The sequence below is a fragment of the Herpailurus yagouaroundi genome, unplaced genomic scaffold, assembly GCF_014898765.1.
Source record: "Herpailurus yagouaroundi ecotype Mexico unplaced genomic scaffold, PumYag 100, whole genome shotgun sequence".
NCBI classification, from domain to species: domain Eukaryota; kingdom Metazoa; phylum Chordata; class Mammalia; order Carnivora; family Felidae; genus Herpailurus; species Herpailurus yagouaroundi.
In genome coordinates, this window is record NW_024412391.1 from 35,698,793 (window position 1) to 35,713,534 (window position 14,742).

The 14,742-nt window shown below is 41.7% G+C and overlaps 1 protein-coding gene across 8 annotated transcripts in view; it reads left to right on the plus strand.

The window, feature by feature from the left end:
- The window catches only part of ELMO1 (engulfment and cell motility 1), a 641,219-nt gene that overhangs the window by 492,232 nt on the left and 134,245 nt on the right, over positions 1-14,742 (plus strand). The window contains exon 1 of one of the 8 annotated variants that reach the window (XM_040472233.1): positions 10,553-10,844. The exons of the other annotated variants lie outside the window; for them this stretch is intronic. The gene's annotated coding sequence lies outside the window, so the exon portion shown is untranslated. Of the gene's footprint in view, positions 1-10,552; positions 10,845-14,742 lie in introns of those variants that run through there. 8 annotated transcript variants of the gene reach the window in all.

Sequence of the window (14,742 nt, forward strand, 5' to 3'; positions counted from 1 at the left end):
TCATGCTGGCATGTACTCCTGCACATAAACCAGGGGCTGAGATGCTTGAAGAAACTTTCACATCTCAGACCAAGCTGTGGCTGGGCCTGGGACAACCAGCTTCTGGTTGTTTGTGAAGTTAATTACCCCTCTCTGCCCCTCCCTTGTTTATATGGGGCAGGAGACCCTGGAGCTCCTTCGATAAAAAGGAACAGAAGACTTGCCATCCACAGTGACATTAAAGGGCCCCTTGCTACCACTTTGCTGGTAGAAACCTTGACATTTCAATAGAATTTTAAGAAAGCTATTAGGACAAAGTGCATTTGGGAAATTCACCAACAATTGATGACTTCATTTACAAAGTCACACAATACAATGTGGCTGTTTAGAATCATAGATGTTCTGGGGAGAAAAAGAAAGTTATGTATGTAGATGTTCATTTCATTATTATTTATAACAGCAAGAAAATGGAAAATAACTCACAACCCAGCAAAGAGGATATGATAAATTCATTTATGGGCACATTTATTAATATGTTAAATTTTTCAGTCATTGAAAATGACATATGTGAATGATATCTAAATATAAGAAAATATTTTTTATATTATATTAAATGTGGGGGAGCAAAACGTAAAATTTTATCTTACTAAATACAAATAAAAACTAATATGCTTTTTAAAAAATATTTGTTTATTTTTATTTTAGAAAGAGAGAGAGCATGCACAAGTTGGGGAGGGGGAAGAGGGGGATAGTGAGAGAGAGAATCTTCAGCAAACCCCATTCTCAACACGGAGCCCAACATAGGGCTTAATCCCACGACCCTGAGATCACAACCTGAGCTTAAATCAAAAGTCCGACGCTTAACCGGCTGAGCCACCCAGGTGGTCCCAAAACTAAGAAGTTTTAGACCTTCTTTTTAACAATGGTTTCTTCTGCGTGATGTGATTAATTATAATTTTTTTCTTTTTTATTATGTGATTTTTAACTTTATTTATTTTGAGAGAGAGAGAGAGAGAGCACACAAGCAGGGGAGGGATAGAGAGAGAGGGAGAGAGAGAGAATCCCAAGAAGGCTTTGCATTGTCAGCACATAGCCTGATGGGGGGCTCAAACTCACAAACCACAAGATCATGACCTGAGCCAAAGTTAAACATCAGACTCTTGACTGCTTAATTGACTAAGCCACCCAGGTGCCCCCCTCTTTTATTATGTTTTTAACATTATACATTTTCTCTACTGAGCATGCATGTTCTTACAGTCATAGTTTTAAAAAAAATTTTTAAAAACTGGGATGAAGAATGGTCACCAAGTTCCAAATCTGGTATGATTAGTAGTTCTGGTCTGGAGGGAATTCTTTGATCTCAACACCCCATGTTATAAAGTCAGGCTAAATTTTGTTTATTCTTCCTTGAAATAAAGCATGGGTTTAAGCCAGCTGTACTAGCTCAGTCACTGTCCTGTACTTTATCCTGAAGTTGATTGGTACAAAGATCAAAAGCCCTCTGAGGCTCTATTCAAGGAAGACTCATTAACTGGAAGGGAGTAGTGAACAGATGTGACATCCTTGAAAAAATGAACCAGATAACAGACAGGGCTGGGCCCTGCACCTGGACTGCCTATAAAATGGGTTGATAGGGGGTGGGGGGAAGGGGAGGGTGGGTGATGGGCTTTGAGGAGGGCACCTGTTGGGATGAGCACTGGGTGTTGTATGGAAACCAATTTGACAATAAATTTCATATTTAAAAAAATAATAAAAAGATAAAACTGTGAAAAAAAAGAATATAAATAAGTAAATACATACATACATACATACATACATACATACATACATACATACATAAAATGGGTTTCCGAAAGGGAGTTTTCAGATGTGCTTCCCAGCGCATACTTTTCCCTCTCAGGCTAGGGATTGCAGGGCTGGGAGGAGGGAGGAATGGGAGACATAAGAGATGATTCACTGAGTTGTTTTCAAAGCTATCCTTGTCTCCTAACTTTATCCATGATGGTGGGTAGAATGACCAACAAGTGCTCAGAAGGCTTTTGTAACTTCCATAAGTATAAAGGTTTGCAATAAGCTTTTGTATTTTTGGCTAAGGCGTCAGAGATCCCTAGAGATAGTATTCCTGGTGTTGTGTTAATATCTGACTCTTAGGAATTCGCAGTATTGGGGATAGCTCAACAAAGAGATAATTATGAAATAACATGACACGTGCAATAGCAAAAGTCCAATGCAACTGTATGGAAGTAATTCAGAGGAGGGAATTCCTTACTTTGGAAGACTTTAATGTATGAATAGAAACTTACCAGGTGAGCAGAACAGAGTTCACTAGGAAACAAACAAACAAACAAACAAACAAAACCATGAAATTTAAGAAATACATGAAGAGAAAACTTAGTAAGTGGTGCTTTATTACTTTCAAGATATTAAGGCTGCATTCTTGGATTCCCGAGACTTGAAAAGAACATGAGGCAACATGTGAAAAGCACATTATTGGCACTTCCTAAACATTAATTGAATGACTGGAGGCCAATTCCGTACTTCCAAACTGAACTTTTTGGGTAAAATATATTTTTTTCAGTATATGCAAAGAACCGCTGCAATGTCTAACACACAATAGATCCCCCCAAATATAAGCAGCAGCATGGCATCTAACACACAATAGACCCCCCCCCAAATATAAGCAGCAGCACTTTTTCATGGTGGAAGCTGTGTGATTATTGAAAGTATTTTGCTCCACAATTCTCATGCCTGTCACTGTGTCGAGAGAATTGTAGGCGATGCATTTCGGAAATCATGTTTCATATTTGCCTTGGGATGACTTGGAAGAGGAGCATTTTTGCATGTAAATGGATTGGTTACTGCCTTTTGGGGGCAATTTTTATTTATATTATCAAGTTAACTCCTTCCTACACTTTGCTAGCTTAAAGATACAGGCAAGCACCGAGCAATAAAATAAAATTATATTTTTGTGTGAATTTAATTGCTGCACAAATTAGGTTTCAGGGCTCATTGTTTGTGAGAGTTGGGAATAGCCTGTCAATATCATTTGTCTAGAGGTTATGGTTCACATTTCAAAGCTTCATTTAATTGGAAGTACAATAGAGAGCAGTTTGAAGTGGTCTGGCTCTTACAAGCTGAAGGATTTGAAGAAATGAGTTGGAAGAACAGACCTGTCCTTGTGGTGACAATGCTGGTTTGCCAGGAGCAGGCACAGTCTGAGTGGGTTTTCTTAGGAAGGTGCTGGGTTGTTGCTGATACTCATTGAAACTCTGGGCACATAGTTGTGATGTGACTGACTGGCTCTGCCAGAGTCAACTTCCTTTTTTTTAATGATTTTAATTTTTTTATGTTTATTTTTTAGAGAGAGAGAAACAGAGCATGAGTAGGGGAGGGGCAGAGAGAGAGAGGGAGACACAGAATCTGAAGCATGCTCCACGCTCTGAGCTGTCAGCACAGAGCCCAAGACGGGGCTCAAACCCACGAACAGTGAGATCATGACCTGCGTTTAAGTCGGATGCTTAACCAACTGAGCCACCCAGGCGCCCCCAGAGTCAACTTCTTTACCAATGGATAATGTAAAAATAACTGGTTTAAACAGGACTTGCCATGGAATCCCATATGGTGATCGCCTCTGGTCCTGTGGGTGTCCTCACCTTGTGGCTCCATATCTGGGCCCATTCAGACCTGTTGGGCCCCCTTTCAAGCCCTCAAACTCATTCTGCTCTGCCTCTCTCCCCTTTCATACCTCAGAGCGTGACCCTCAGGAACTGACTCCCTATATCTCTGGAACCCCCATTTCCTACATCCTTGCCTGGATGTACTGCATCTACTCATCTTGATCTTGGTTCTCTCTTGCACAGCAAACCCTCCATTCTTTCCCCTCTTCTCTGGCTTGCCCTGTTCTGTTGCAATATAATCCCTGTTGTAACAAGAGACAAGGACCACAGATTATCCGTGAATCTGTGAGCAGAAAGAGCAGAGAAAGGAACGGCATTGAATGTTAACTATTTTATAAAACATAGATTTAATCTCTACCAACTGCTGTGAAATTGGTTCTCTTATTGAGAATATCAGAAACTAATTTTTTTTTCTCGAAAGGTAGATTACTTGTGTGTGAAATTGATATGTGTTTCAGAATTGAAAGAGGTTTACTCATGCGTTAGATCTGGAAACCAAGAAGAATGTGATAACAGCCCCGAAGCTTCCCTTTTCCTGATGGTGAAGAAACTGTTTCTCATTTTGTGTCACCTAAAGAATACCCTGCCTTTGGCTCAGTAGCTTTTTGCCACCATATTGCCAGTGGACATGCTTGGCAAAGCTGAGTTAAGGATTTTGGCATTTTCATTTTTCCTTTTGGCGTGATTTTTCATCAGCCTGCATTTCTGGAATGCCTTTCCCTGGTATATTTGGAAAATTCAAGCTGGCAAGATGATAAGCTTTCAGAATTTCACCAACTATTCCTTTGAAGGCACTCCAGAATTATAAGACATGCATGATATTGGGCCTTGCTCTTCTGGCCTCCGTGTTGTTCTCAGGTCAGCCCACCCCATTTGCCCAACTTTAATCACACCTCAAGGACTTCCAAACCTCAACTCTCCAACCCTTTGAATGCCAGTCATGGTCACACATCCGAGGTCAACGTCTAGAAGAGGAAAGAATAGAAGATCTATTCATAGACATGTTTGCATTTTGTAGATTTGGTTTTATTTTGGTGTTTGTAGTTCTTGTTTATATTTTAGGCATTTTGAAGGAGAATACAAAAATGGCCAAGTCCAGGGAAATAAACCTACTCCTATTAATGTCTCATGAATATGAGTTACAAAATGGAACTCTCCCTTAGGATGCTATTGGAATCATCCCAGCTGCTCCAGCAACTCGCTTGTAGGAGCTCTGAGCCTGTGGTGTAGTAAACTGCTTGTGGTACTTCACAGACACCTGACTTTGAATGCTGAGTTGCACCCTTACTGGATGGTGACTGTAGATGCACTACTTAAAAGTTGTAGGTCCCAGTTTCCCTTTTTGGAAAATGGGCATTTTTAATGGTATTGGCCCATCATAAGCACTGCATATACATTTGCTATTATTTCTCTCATCCTCCCACAGATGTCAGCACTGTATCACTGTATCATACAATCTTTAGCATCCAGGGACCTAAAGATAGAGTGCCATTAAGCAGACTTGGTAAGTTCTGCTTATGGTCATCTCCCAATAAGGGTGAGGGAAAGAGAAGCATCTACCTTTTTGTATGAGGATTTTTCTATGGAATATTGTTATGATTATCTCCCCATGGGGATAAAAGGATATGTAAAAGGTATTCTGGCCATGTTTAGTTGAAGTTTTGCATATGTTTTCATTTTAAAATGCATCATGTAAAAAAAAAATCAGAGATAATGATCTACTAGTTAACCCAACTAACTAAAGAAATACGTCTCTTGAATAAAATAAAATAGTTGAACTGAGCTGGTAGTAATTATACTTCTGACCTATTAGGGCAGAGTCACTACTTCTGACCTCACATCCTTGGAAGATATGATCTGGATTGGTCTGCATGGGCCTGTTTCTGTTCGGGGTGGAAGTAAAGTCAGAGTGTGTGTGTGTGTGTGTGTGTGTGTGTGTGTGTGTGTGTGTATGCTCATGTATGTGCATATTTGCATATATGGTCAGGAGAGGGGATATGCCTTAAGAAGGCTAAGAAGTAAGGGTGCCTGCGTGGCTCAGTCGGTTGAGTATCCGACTTTGGCTCAGGTCATGATCTCGTGGTTTGCGAGTTTGAGCCCCATGTCGGGCTTTGTGCTGACAGCTCAGAGCCAGGAGCCTGCTTTGGATCCCGTGTCTCCCTCTCTCTGCCCCTCTCCTGCTCACACTCTGTCTGTCTCCGTCCCTCAATAAGAAATGAATGTTAGGGGCGCCTGGGTGGCGCAGTCGGTTAAGCGTCCGACTTCAGCCAGGTCACGATCTCGCGGTCCGTGAGTTCGAGCCCCGCGTCAGGCTCTGGGCTGATGGCTCAGAGCCTGGAGCCTGTTTCCGATTCTGTGTCTCCCTCTCTCTCTGCCCCTCCCCCGTTCATGCGCTGTCTCTCTCTGTCCCAAAAATAAATAAACGTTGAAAAAAAAAATTAAAAAAAAAAAAAGAAATGAATGTTAAAAATTTTTTAAATAAAAAAAGGAAGGCTAAGATGTACTTAGAGGTAAGCCTTCAACAATATACACCCTACTTCTTCAGAAGTTTTTTGAGGCTCAATGTGATCCTCATGACCTCCTTAAGAATCAGTTGACCAAAGAAAAAATGGGATTCAGTGTAGCCATGTCATGAACTAAGGAAGTCATCACCATCACATCTATTGCCAGTGATGAACATGCATCCTGATGAAATGAAGGTGCAGATTGTGGAAATAATGTTTGGGACCAGGAGTTGGAAAATGGAAGGATTTGCTATTAGCGCCACCTCCCATAGCCCAGTACATGGAATCCCCTTCAGCTCCTTTTTAAATACTCCTTGTAAATGGTGTTCATTTTAGTTAAGACTGGTAGGTAAACTAAGAGAAATTTAGCCAGCTAGTTTAGAAATCATTCTACAGCAGTCACTATATTTTCTGACCCCCAAATACAAATCACCCAGCAATTCTTTTTTGATTTGTGAATTTATTTAAAAAGCACTACAAAGGTATGTGAACTATACACTAAATTTGCTAATAATAATTGTAAATGGTACTAGCAAATACCTAGCAAGCACGGAACAGAGAATACAGGCTATAATGTGGGGGTTGAAATGGAGAGATTTCTTCTGATTTTTATCCAGATGCCCAGGGATGATTTCCCCCTCCCCTATTTCCCAGGTTTTGATGCTTTGATTCCCTTCTACTATCTGTGCACAGCACATGATAAATACGAAGGTGTTTAGAAGCTTGATGACATGCCACCAACAGTACATTTTGAGCCTCCGTAGTGCAGGTCCATTACACTTCGTACCAATTCTTGGGTGTCTGTTCAGGTATAAACCAATTAACTAAATGTAGGTTTCTCTTTCTTGAGGTTCATCGGCAGCTCTGAGGCTTGTGTAGACTCTTTCATTGCCCAGTCTAGAAAGGAAAGAATACACAGCAGTGGCCAAATTAACTGATAGTCTGTGATCTCAGCAACACAACTACTGGACAAGGTTCTAGGGAAAAATTCTTTGCAAGTTTCTCCAAAGACCATGTGGCTGTTTGGTATAAAGTGACCCCTTATGGAAATGTAGACGAGGCTGCTTATCTTTCAGAACTAAAACCGTGACTAGCTTGGTGAACCAGAGATCCTGCGTACTTGCTTTTGAATAGAAGAGGAGGGTTGGAACAGACTCAAAGAAATATTCTGTCCACCTTGCAGTTTGTCTTCAAAGTGAATTTTCTGGGAAAAAAATTACCCAAAGAAAACTTACAACCTTCCTTAGTGTCCACAATACTACATGACCTACCTGTCTTGTTGCTAGCATCTCTACCTCACTGGTGAATCTGGCCTTTAAGAACTTCCATGTTCTGGGGCGTCTGAGTGGCTCTGTCAGTGAAGTGTCCGACTTTGGCTCATGAATATCATGGTTCGTGGGTTTGAGCCCCGCATCAGACTCTCTGTCAGACTCTGACAGCTCAGAGCCTGGAGCCTGCCTCAGATTCTATGTCTCCCTCTCTCTGCCCCTCCCCAGCTCATGTTCTGTTTTCTCTCAAAAATAAATAATAAAAATTTAAAAAATGATAACTCCCATGTTCTTTCTTCATATACGTACTCCTAGAAGCTATTGAGCTATGTATGCTCAGTACCCACTGTGCTATGGTACCCACACTCAACTCGAGAGTTTGCAGTCAATCAAAGGGAGGTAAACTTGGCTTAATAGAGCTGCATCCTTTGGGATGGCTTACAGTAGTGAAACACCCTGCCCCCATTCTCAAAAAATTAAAAAAAAAACTTTCTCCATTTTATACATTGAAGATTAATTAATTTCCTTTATGCAAACATCTCTTAGGAGTGATTCTCAAGCTGTGGCGTGAATGAGAATCCCCTGGAGAACTTGGAGAAGTGTTCCTAGACTCCATTCCCTGAGATTCTGGTTTAGGAGGGTTGCGGACAGATCCCAGTAATCTCTATTTTGAGGAGAATCCCAAATGGTTCTGACACAGATAGTCCCTGTAGATCACACTACAGCTGGAGCTAGAATCCCTTGGTTCAGAATCCCAGCTCTGCCACATTTTATCTTGGTAAACTAGGTCAAGTTATTTAACCTCCTATGCCTCAGTTTCCACCTTCTGTATAATAGGGATAATAATAATACCTCACAGAGTTTTTGTGAGGATTAAATCAGTTAATTCATATAAAGTGCTTAGTATGCTATCTGGACTCTTAATTGCTCAATGAATGTTAGGTAGATCAGGCCAACAAATTATGGATGCCTTGAAATAGATTATTTTATAAATTGAGTTGTATAGGTATTTTGGGGGGCAGGGAATCATTTTAATGGAGTCGTACAATGGTTTGTCATTGCTAATAGGATAAGAAACAATCTCCTTAATGTGATTGTCTAGGACCCTACAGGTCTGGCCTTTGCTTGCCGTCCAGGCTCATCTCACTCCATCCTTTCAGTCATTCTCACTGCAGTCAGCTGCATTTGGCGTCTTTCAGGTTTTCAAAGAGGACACACTCCCTCCTAGGCAATGTGCATCTAGACTGGCCCTTCACATGTGCCATTCCTTATGTCTGAGACACTATTCCCCTCACTTTTAATTCAACTTTTACTCTTCCTTTAGATCTTAGCTTAAGTATCTCTGCCTCTGAGATACTTTTCCTAACCTCACTAGGTTAAATCTTTTCCTTTGTGCTCTCCTTCATATCCCATATAAAAGTTATACTTTCATTTTTTTTTTTTTTGCCTCCTCTAGTAAAGTTATTTTGCCATAGGGCAAAAACCATGCCAGTTAGTTTTGTCACTAGCACAGTGCTTGGCACATAAACACTCACTGTGTACGGTGGAATAATTGATTACATTTGCTTGAGGGAAGACCAGGTTGGAATGACATGTTTCTGTATTTAAAAAGTGGTGATTTGAACAGTCTCAGGAGGGTGACAGTGCAAGGGGTAGGTGTCCTCATGGTAGAGGAGAGTAGGCAGAACAGGTTAGGGATGTTCCAGAAAGGTAGTCAAAAAACCCCAAGATATCCACTGCCCTGGAGGGTGGAGATCGTCTGGACAATGCTGAGAAAGATGGCCAGAGTTGGATTTGGGTGCCAGAGAGTCAGTACATGGATGAGAATTCCTTCCCAAGATCACAAGGGCAAAAAGACAAAATGGAAAACCAGGATTCGGATTCTTGAAGGATTCTCTAACTTATGCCAGAATCATAGCCTTCTTTGACACTTGACATCTTCAGTCAGTCTTTGTACAGAGTTGAAGGCTTCCACAGACACACAGATGAGATTATCACCCTCTCAGTCCCCTCTTGGGTCTGACCTGGCCATGCAGCCATTTATTGCTCAGTGGTGGCCCCTGCCGTTAATGAGAAAGATAGCACATCCAGAGTCCGACATTAACTCTAGTCATGTAACTAGCAGAATTTGGAGAAAACAGGAGAGGAGTCAGGGGGGATGTAAATGGACTGAGGAAATCCCCAAGGAGACCCCCACTGTTCAGGGTGCCTTGTGAGTTGCTAGGGCAAGAGAAGAAGCTAAGCCTAAAGATTTTGTGCTTAAAAATCTTCTATAAGCTTCTCAGGTTAATTGCTTCTCAGTTTAATTCACAGTGCCCCCTGAGAAATGCCATTGCAAACTTTTATTTGGAGCCTTTCAGGGCCATTAGATGACAAAGATTTTTAAAGAGCCCCACTAACTCTTTAGGTTAACTTCTAGTAAATTTTAATTAGGGGTGGAGACACAGTATTTATGCTCGTTTACATCCCGAATAGGAATCAGAGTATAGATCCTTCCGTAAGAATCCTGCTAGGATGCACTCCTGTGTACACACATTTCTGGGCATGTGAGCACCTCTGGCATGTGTGTGCTATGTGTACAAAGTAAGGCAGTTACATGACATTTCTGAACAAAAACTGAATGTGAAGACAAGAAGAGAGAAAGCAAACTAACAATCAAATAAAAGTAGGGAGAGGGGAAGCGATGAGATTGCAGTTGATTATGGGTCTGGCAGCAGATGTTCTACACGAATCCAACTCGCTGCAGCCAGTCTGTTTCCATGGCAACAGAATCAGTAATTATTGAGCCCAGGCGTTCCCCCCTCCTTTCTTGCAACAAGGTGGAGGCTGATGAATATGAACTATCTCTAGCCCATCACCAGCTCTTTCTTTTTCTTCTTCTTCCTCTTTTTCTTCCTTTTTTTTTTAAAGTTCTTTATGGGAAAAGTGGAGGTGTTGAGGAATACCGAGAAGAGGAGCTATGTAATACATATTGATGAAAGAGCATAGGGCACTAAAATTGAAATGAAGCTATTATTTTTTCTCTTGTGATACTGTAAGAGAAAAGCTCTTCCTAAAAAAGCCGATGATCTCTGAAGATGCTAAATAAATGAGCAGGAGTTTCCCTGAAATGGAGGCTCCCTTTGATTGGCTGATCTTTCTGCGATTCCTGCCAATCGGAGCACCCCTGGGCTCCAGCTCCATAAACATAAGCAAAGCTACATGCTTATTCTTCTGGACTCGAAGTGTGTAGCATTCAAAGGTGTGCGGCAGGTCTCCATTCACATGGCTCAACTGGAAACCTATTTCATGAACAAGCTTACTCAGGAACCATCTGGTATTCCAGCACATTGTTCTTCCAGGGGACGACTCTAAGTCATTTGGTGGCGGCTTAGCAGCAGTATTGTAGTTGGGAAAGATGGACTTACGGGAGCTTGGTGAGTAAACCTCAGTCTTACACATCTGTCCGCCGGTATTAGCAGCCTGAGCTAAAATGCAGCTTTGTCCTATTGTCTGCCGAGAAAACTATGAATTGGAACAAGCACATGGAAGAACAGGCGTTCTGGGGTTCCCGTGATGTGTGAGCTTCTGTATTCCAAAGCCTGCATGCATTGCTTGGGTATGATTGGATTTGTAGTTGACTGTGTATTATACTGGAACATTGGTCTGTCTAGTAAGGATAAGGATTAGTGTGAGGAGTGGAGTTTTGCTTTATCTCCCTAGGTATAGATCCAGTTCAAAAGAAGGTGTTTTTAAAACTAAATTAAGCGGAGTCAACCCTGTGCATTGCTGGGAAGAGAGAGAAAGGTGCAGGCACGGAACTGAGTGGTGAGCTGCTTGACCATGTTACTGGTGTTTGCATTGTGAAGAGAGATGTTATTACAATGGTCTGTCAAACACTTCTTAAGACCCCCAACCACAAAAGGAAGCATCTCTTCTGCACGCACTGCTGATCTCAGCTTGGAAGTGTGCAACTGAGCTAGGTCATGCCCCTCACTTCTTTCATGAAACCAGTCTTTAAATCAAAAAATGTTCTCTCGCTTTTTGAAAATTAATTTCAAAGATGAGTTGAAGTGCAGACAGAGAGATTTTAGCTGTCAAAAACCATGGTTCAAAATGACTCTGTTTTGAATCCCTTTAAACCCCCGAAAACCAGAGAGGGTTTGCAAAGTTATATTCAAGGATTGGCTCTTTGCCAGGGAAGGGATGCTCTGAGCTATTGCTTTGCTCCCTGGGGTTTAATTTTCTGACACTGGTGATGAAATTCTCGATTTCTTTGGGTAGAAGCAGGAAAAATAAGAAAGCAGTGCTGTAAACAGGCAATGGAGGGGCAGTATGGGGAGGGGGAAACTCTTTGCTTTTAGAGAGCCTTCTAGCTGCAAACTTAAAAAATATATGTAGCAAGACAGAACTCAAGCACAGTGTAGGATTCCAGAGGAACTATAATCTTTCTGAACATGGAGAGGAGAAGCATTGCTTTTGGCGTGGGTGCAGAGAGCGGGGGCTGAACTTGGGGTTTCCATCTCTGCCTGAGAACCTCTCCTCAGCGTCTCTGCTGGTTTTGAGGCTTCATCATTGTTACTTTGTTTTAAATGTAATTTCCCATCTTATGTGCCAGGAAAACAGGCATACCGCATGTCTTCTATTTACAGTACACTTGGGTTCAAACAACAGAGAGGAAAAGAGGATAAATCATTATCATCTGGCTCAAAAATATATGCACATGAAATAGTTGAACATGGGAAATCTTATTGGCTTGTCCTTTATAACAATGTCCTTTTGACCGAAGAGAGTGTTACAGGTCTTCATGTGGCTGTAGAATGGAATTGGCTGTGTCCTAAATGCGATCTGTGATGAGCGAGTAAAGAAACAAAAGAGCTAGGAAGGTTTTGCCTCCAGAAGACCCAAAAGCAGGGCAAGGGTAGTTGGAAGAGACTTGCTCTTGTGACCTGATACCACAGGAGGAGATGGCCAAGTTTTCTCACTGTGAGTAACAGTCACAGCTAGGAGAAACCTGGTAACTTGACGAGGTCAAAGACCTGTTTGCTAGCTGAAGGCCCCTCTGGAATGTAAGCTGTCCTTTGATCCCAAGAGGCTCGAGATGGTGTACCAAATTGAGAATTCCACCTGATCGGAGGCAAGTGTGTGCATGTAAAGTCTCCCTATTACATGTCGTTCCTTGGCACACCTGGATGCATGTATAATTTTGAGCAAGTCTGGTTGCTAGTGGATGTGCATTAAGTGATGTCATTTCATTAGAATGGCCCTCCATCCTCTTTTGGTCTCTTTTCTCCCAAAGTAGCGTCACTTACATGAGTGAGGTACTGGCACCTGTTGGCAAGAGTGAGAGAAGAAACAGCCTTTTATGGAAGCAGTAAAAATGTTTTGTTTTTTTTTTTTTTAAGCTAAGAGTAGTTATTAACCTATTTTTGGATTGTGGAAGTCCAAGAATTTGAAAGCTATGAAACTCTCCTCTTGCCCTAAGAAAATATATTAATGCATAATCACATAATACTCTGATGACAGCCCATTTCAGGGTCATGTAGGATCTTTGTCCTGGGTGAATAGCCAAGAATTTATTATACCCTCAAGTTTATTATCTCCTTTTTGAGAAGGGGCCACTAAATCCTGCCATAGCCCTGTGCCAATCAACTACTGACTTATGCAGTGGCTTCAGTAACTGGTGAGGTCCTGTGCATTCTAAGTTAGAATGGTTAAGGTTTAAATTAAGAAGTCTTGGAAATAATTCTAGATCTAGATTTTCTCACTTCTCAGCTTGCAGTGTTGGTGTAACTAGGATCACTGGGCTTGAAATGAACATGCTCTTTCAAATACCAGAATTAACTGCAGTCTTGTACCTGTTCTGTTCACTCCTGAAGAAGAAAGCTTCTCCGTACTGCCTCTTCATGGCATTTGTAAGATGTAGGACATATTATAAACATAAATGTAAGGATAAGTAAAAATGAATTCCCTCAGATTTTCAAGTGACCGTCAGACTTGCCTCATACGTCAAAGTAAACATAAACATGTTAAATCCAATCCCTGAAATCCAGCACTGAGAGTTGGAAGGGTAGAATCCTTCATTTCTCCTCTCAAGTGGAATAAAATCAATCACAGCAGGAAAAGCTAACCTGCCTTGAGCATTTACTGTGTGCCAGACACTGTTCAATACAATTTATGTAGACGTAACAACTCGCTGAATCTTTACAACCTCCCCAAAAGGATGCCTTTTATACCTATTTTCTAGATGAAGAAATGGACTCTCCAAAATATTGAGGAACTGGACCATGTTTACAAAGCTAGGAACTGGCAAGGGGTTTGTGTTTTCACACATGTTGATTTACTTGTTTGCTGCATCCATGGATGGAAGGAGTGTGAATGGACAGGGGAAGGAGGTCTCCTCGGCTGTCTGTGTAGTGGAACCAGGCCACACGGAATTGAATTCAACAATCATTGTGTTAATTAAAGTCGAATTAGAAAGGCATTTTATGGTGGTTGGGTGAATTATATATAGTACCATTTAGGAAAAGATGTTTGAGTAAAACCTTGTCACCAAAATGTCCCATTTGTTTATCCTCTTGTGTTATTGTATGATGTGCTACCTTATTCTGAGGAGCGTTTATTTGACTAATGAGAACTAGGCCAGTTTCTACATGAGACCAGCTCCTCCTGGGCCATCTGCAAGAGGTGGAAGGTCATCAGTTCTATGGCTGCCCTTTGCTCACATTTGCCAGGAATGATTTGCAATTGCCATAGCAACAGTGAGGGTCATGAAGGGTCAGGAACAACAGTGCAGCTGGTTTGGGGGGTGCGTCACCCACAGTGGATGTGGGAATCACCAGGGCTACCATGTTTTCTGAAGACCTTGTGAATAGGCCAAGCTCAGAAAGAGATTTTAGGTAGGTCCAGAGGATATACATTGATGGAACAACTGGAAACTTAGAAGTTTAGGCCTGAAAATCTTTGAATGTGACATAGTTTTCAAACCAAGTCGCTCAGAGTTGGGGACATTGACAGGACTGGGGCAGTGTGGAACCAGGGTGGGAGGCGAGTGAGTCCTCCACTCCCACTTCAGAGCATCTCCATTTCTGTTTTTTTTTTTTTAATATTTATTTTAGAGAGAGAGAGAGAGAGAGAGAGAGAGAGAGAGAGAGAGAGACAGAACGTGAGTGGGGAAGGGGTAGAGAGAAAGAGAGAGACACAGTATCCAAAGCAGGCTCCAGGCTCTCCAGCACAAAGCCCGATGTGGGGCTCAAACTCACAGACTGTGAGATCATGACCTGAGCTGAAGTCGGCTACTTAACCAACTGAGCCACCCAGGCGCCCCCCCCCCCC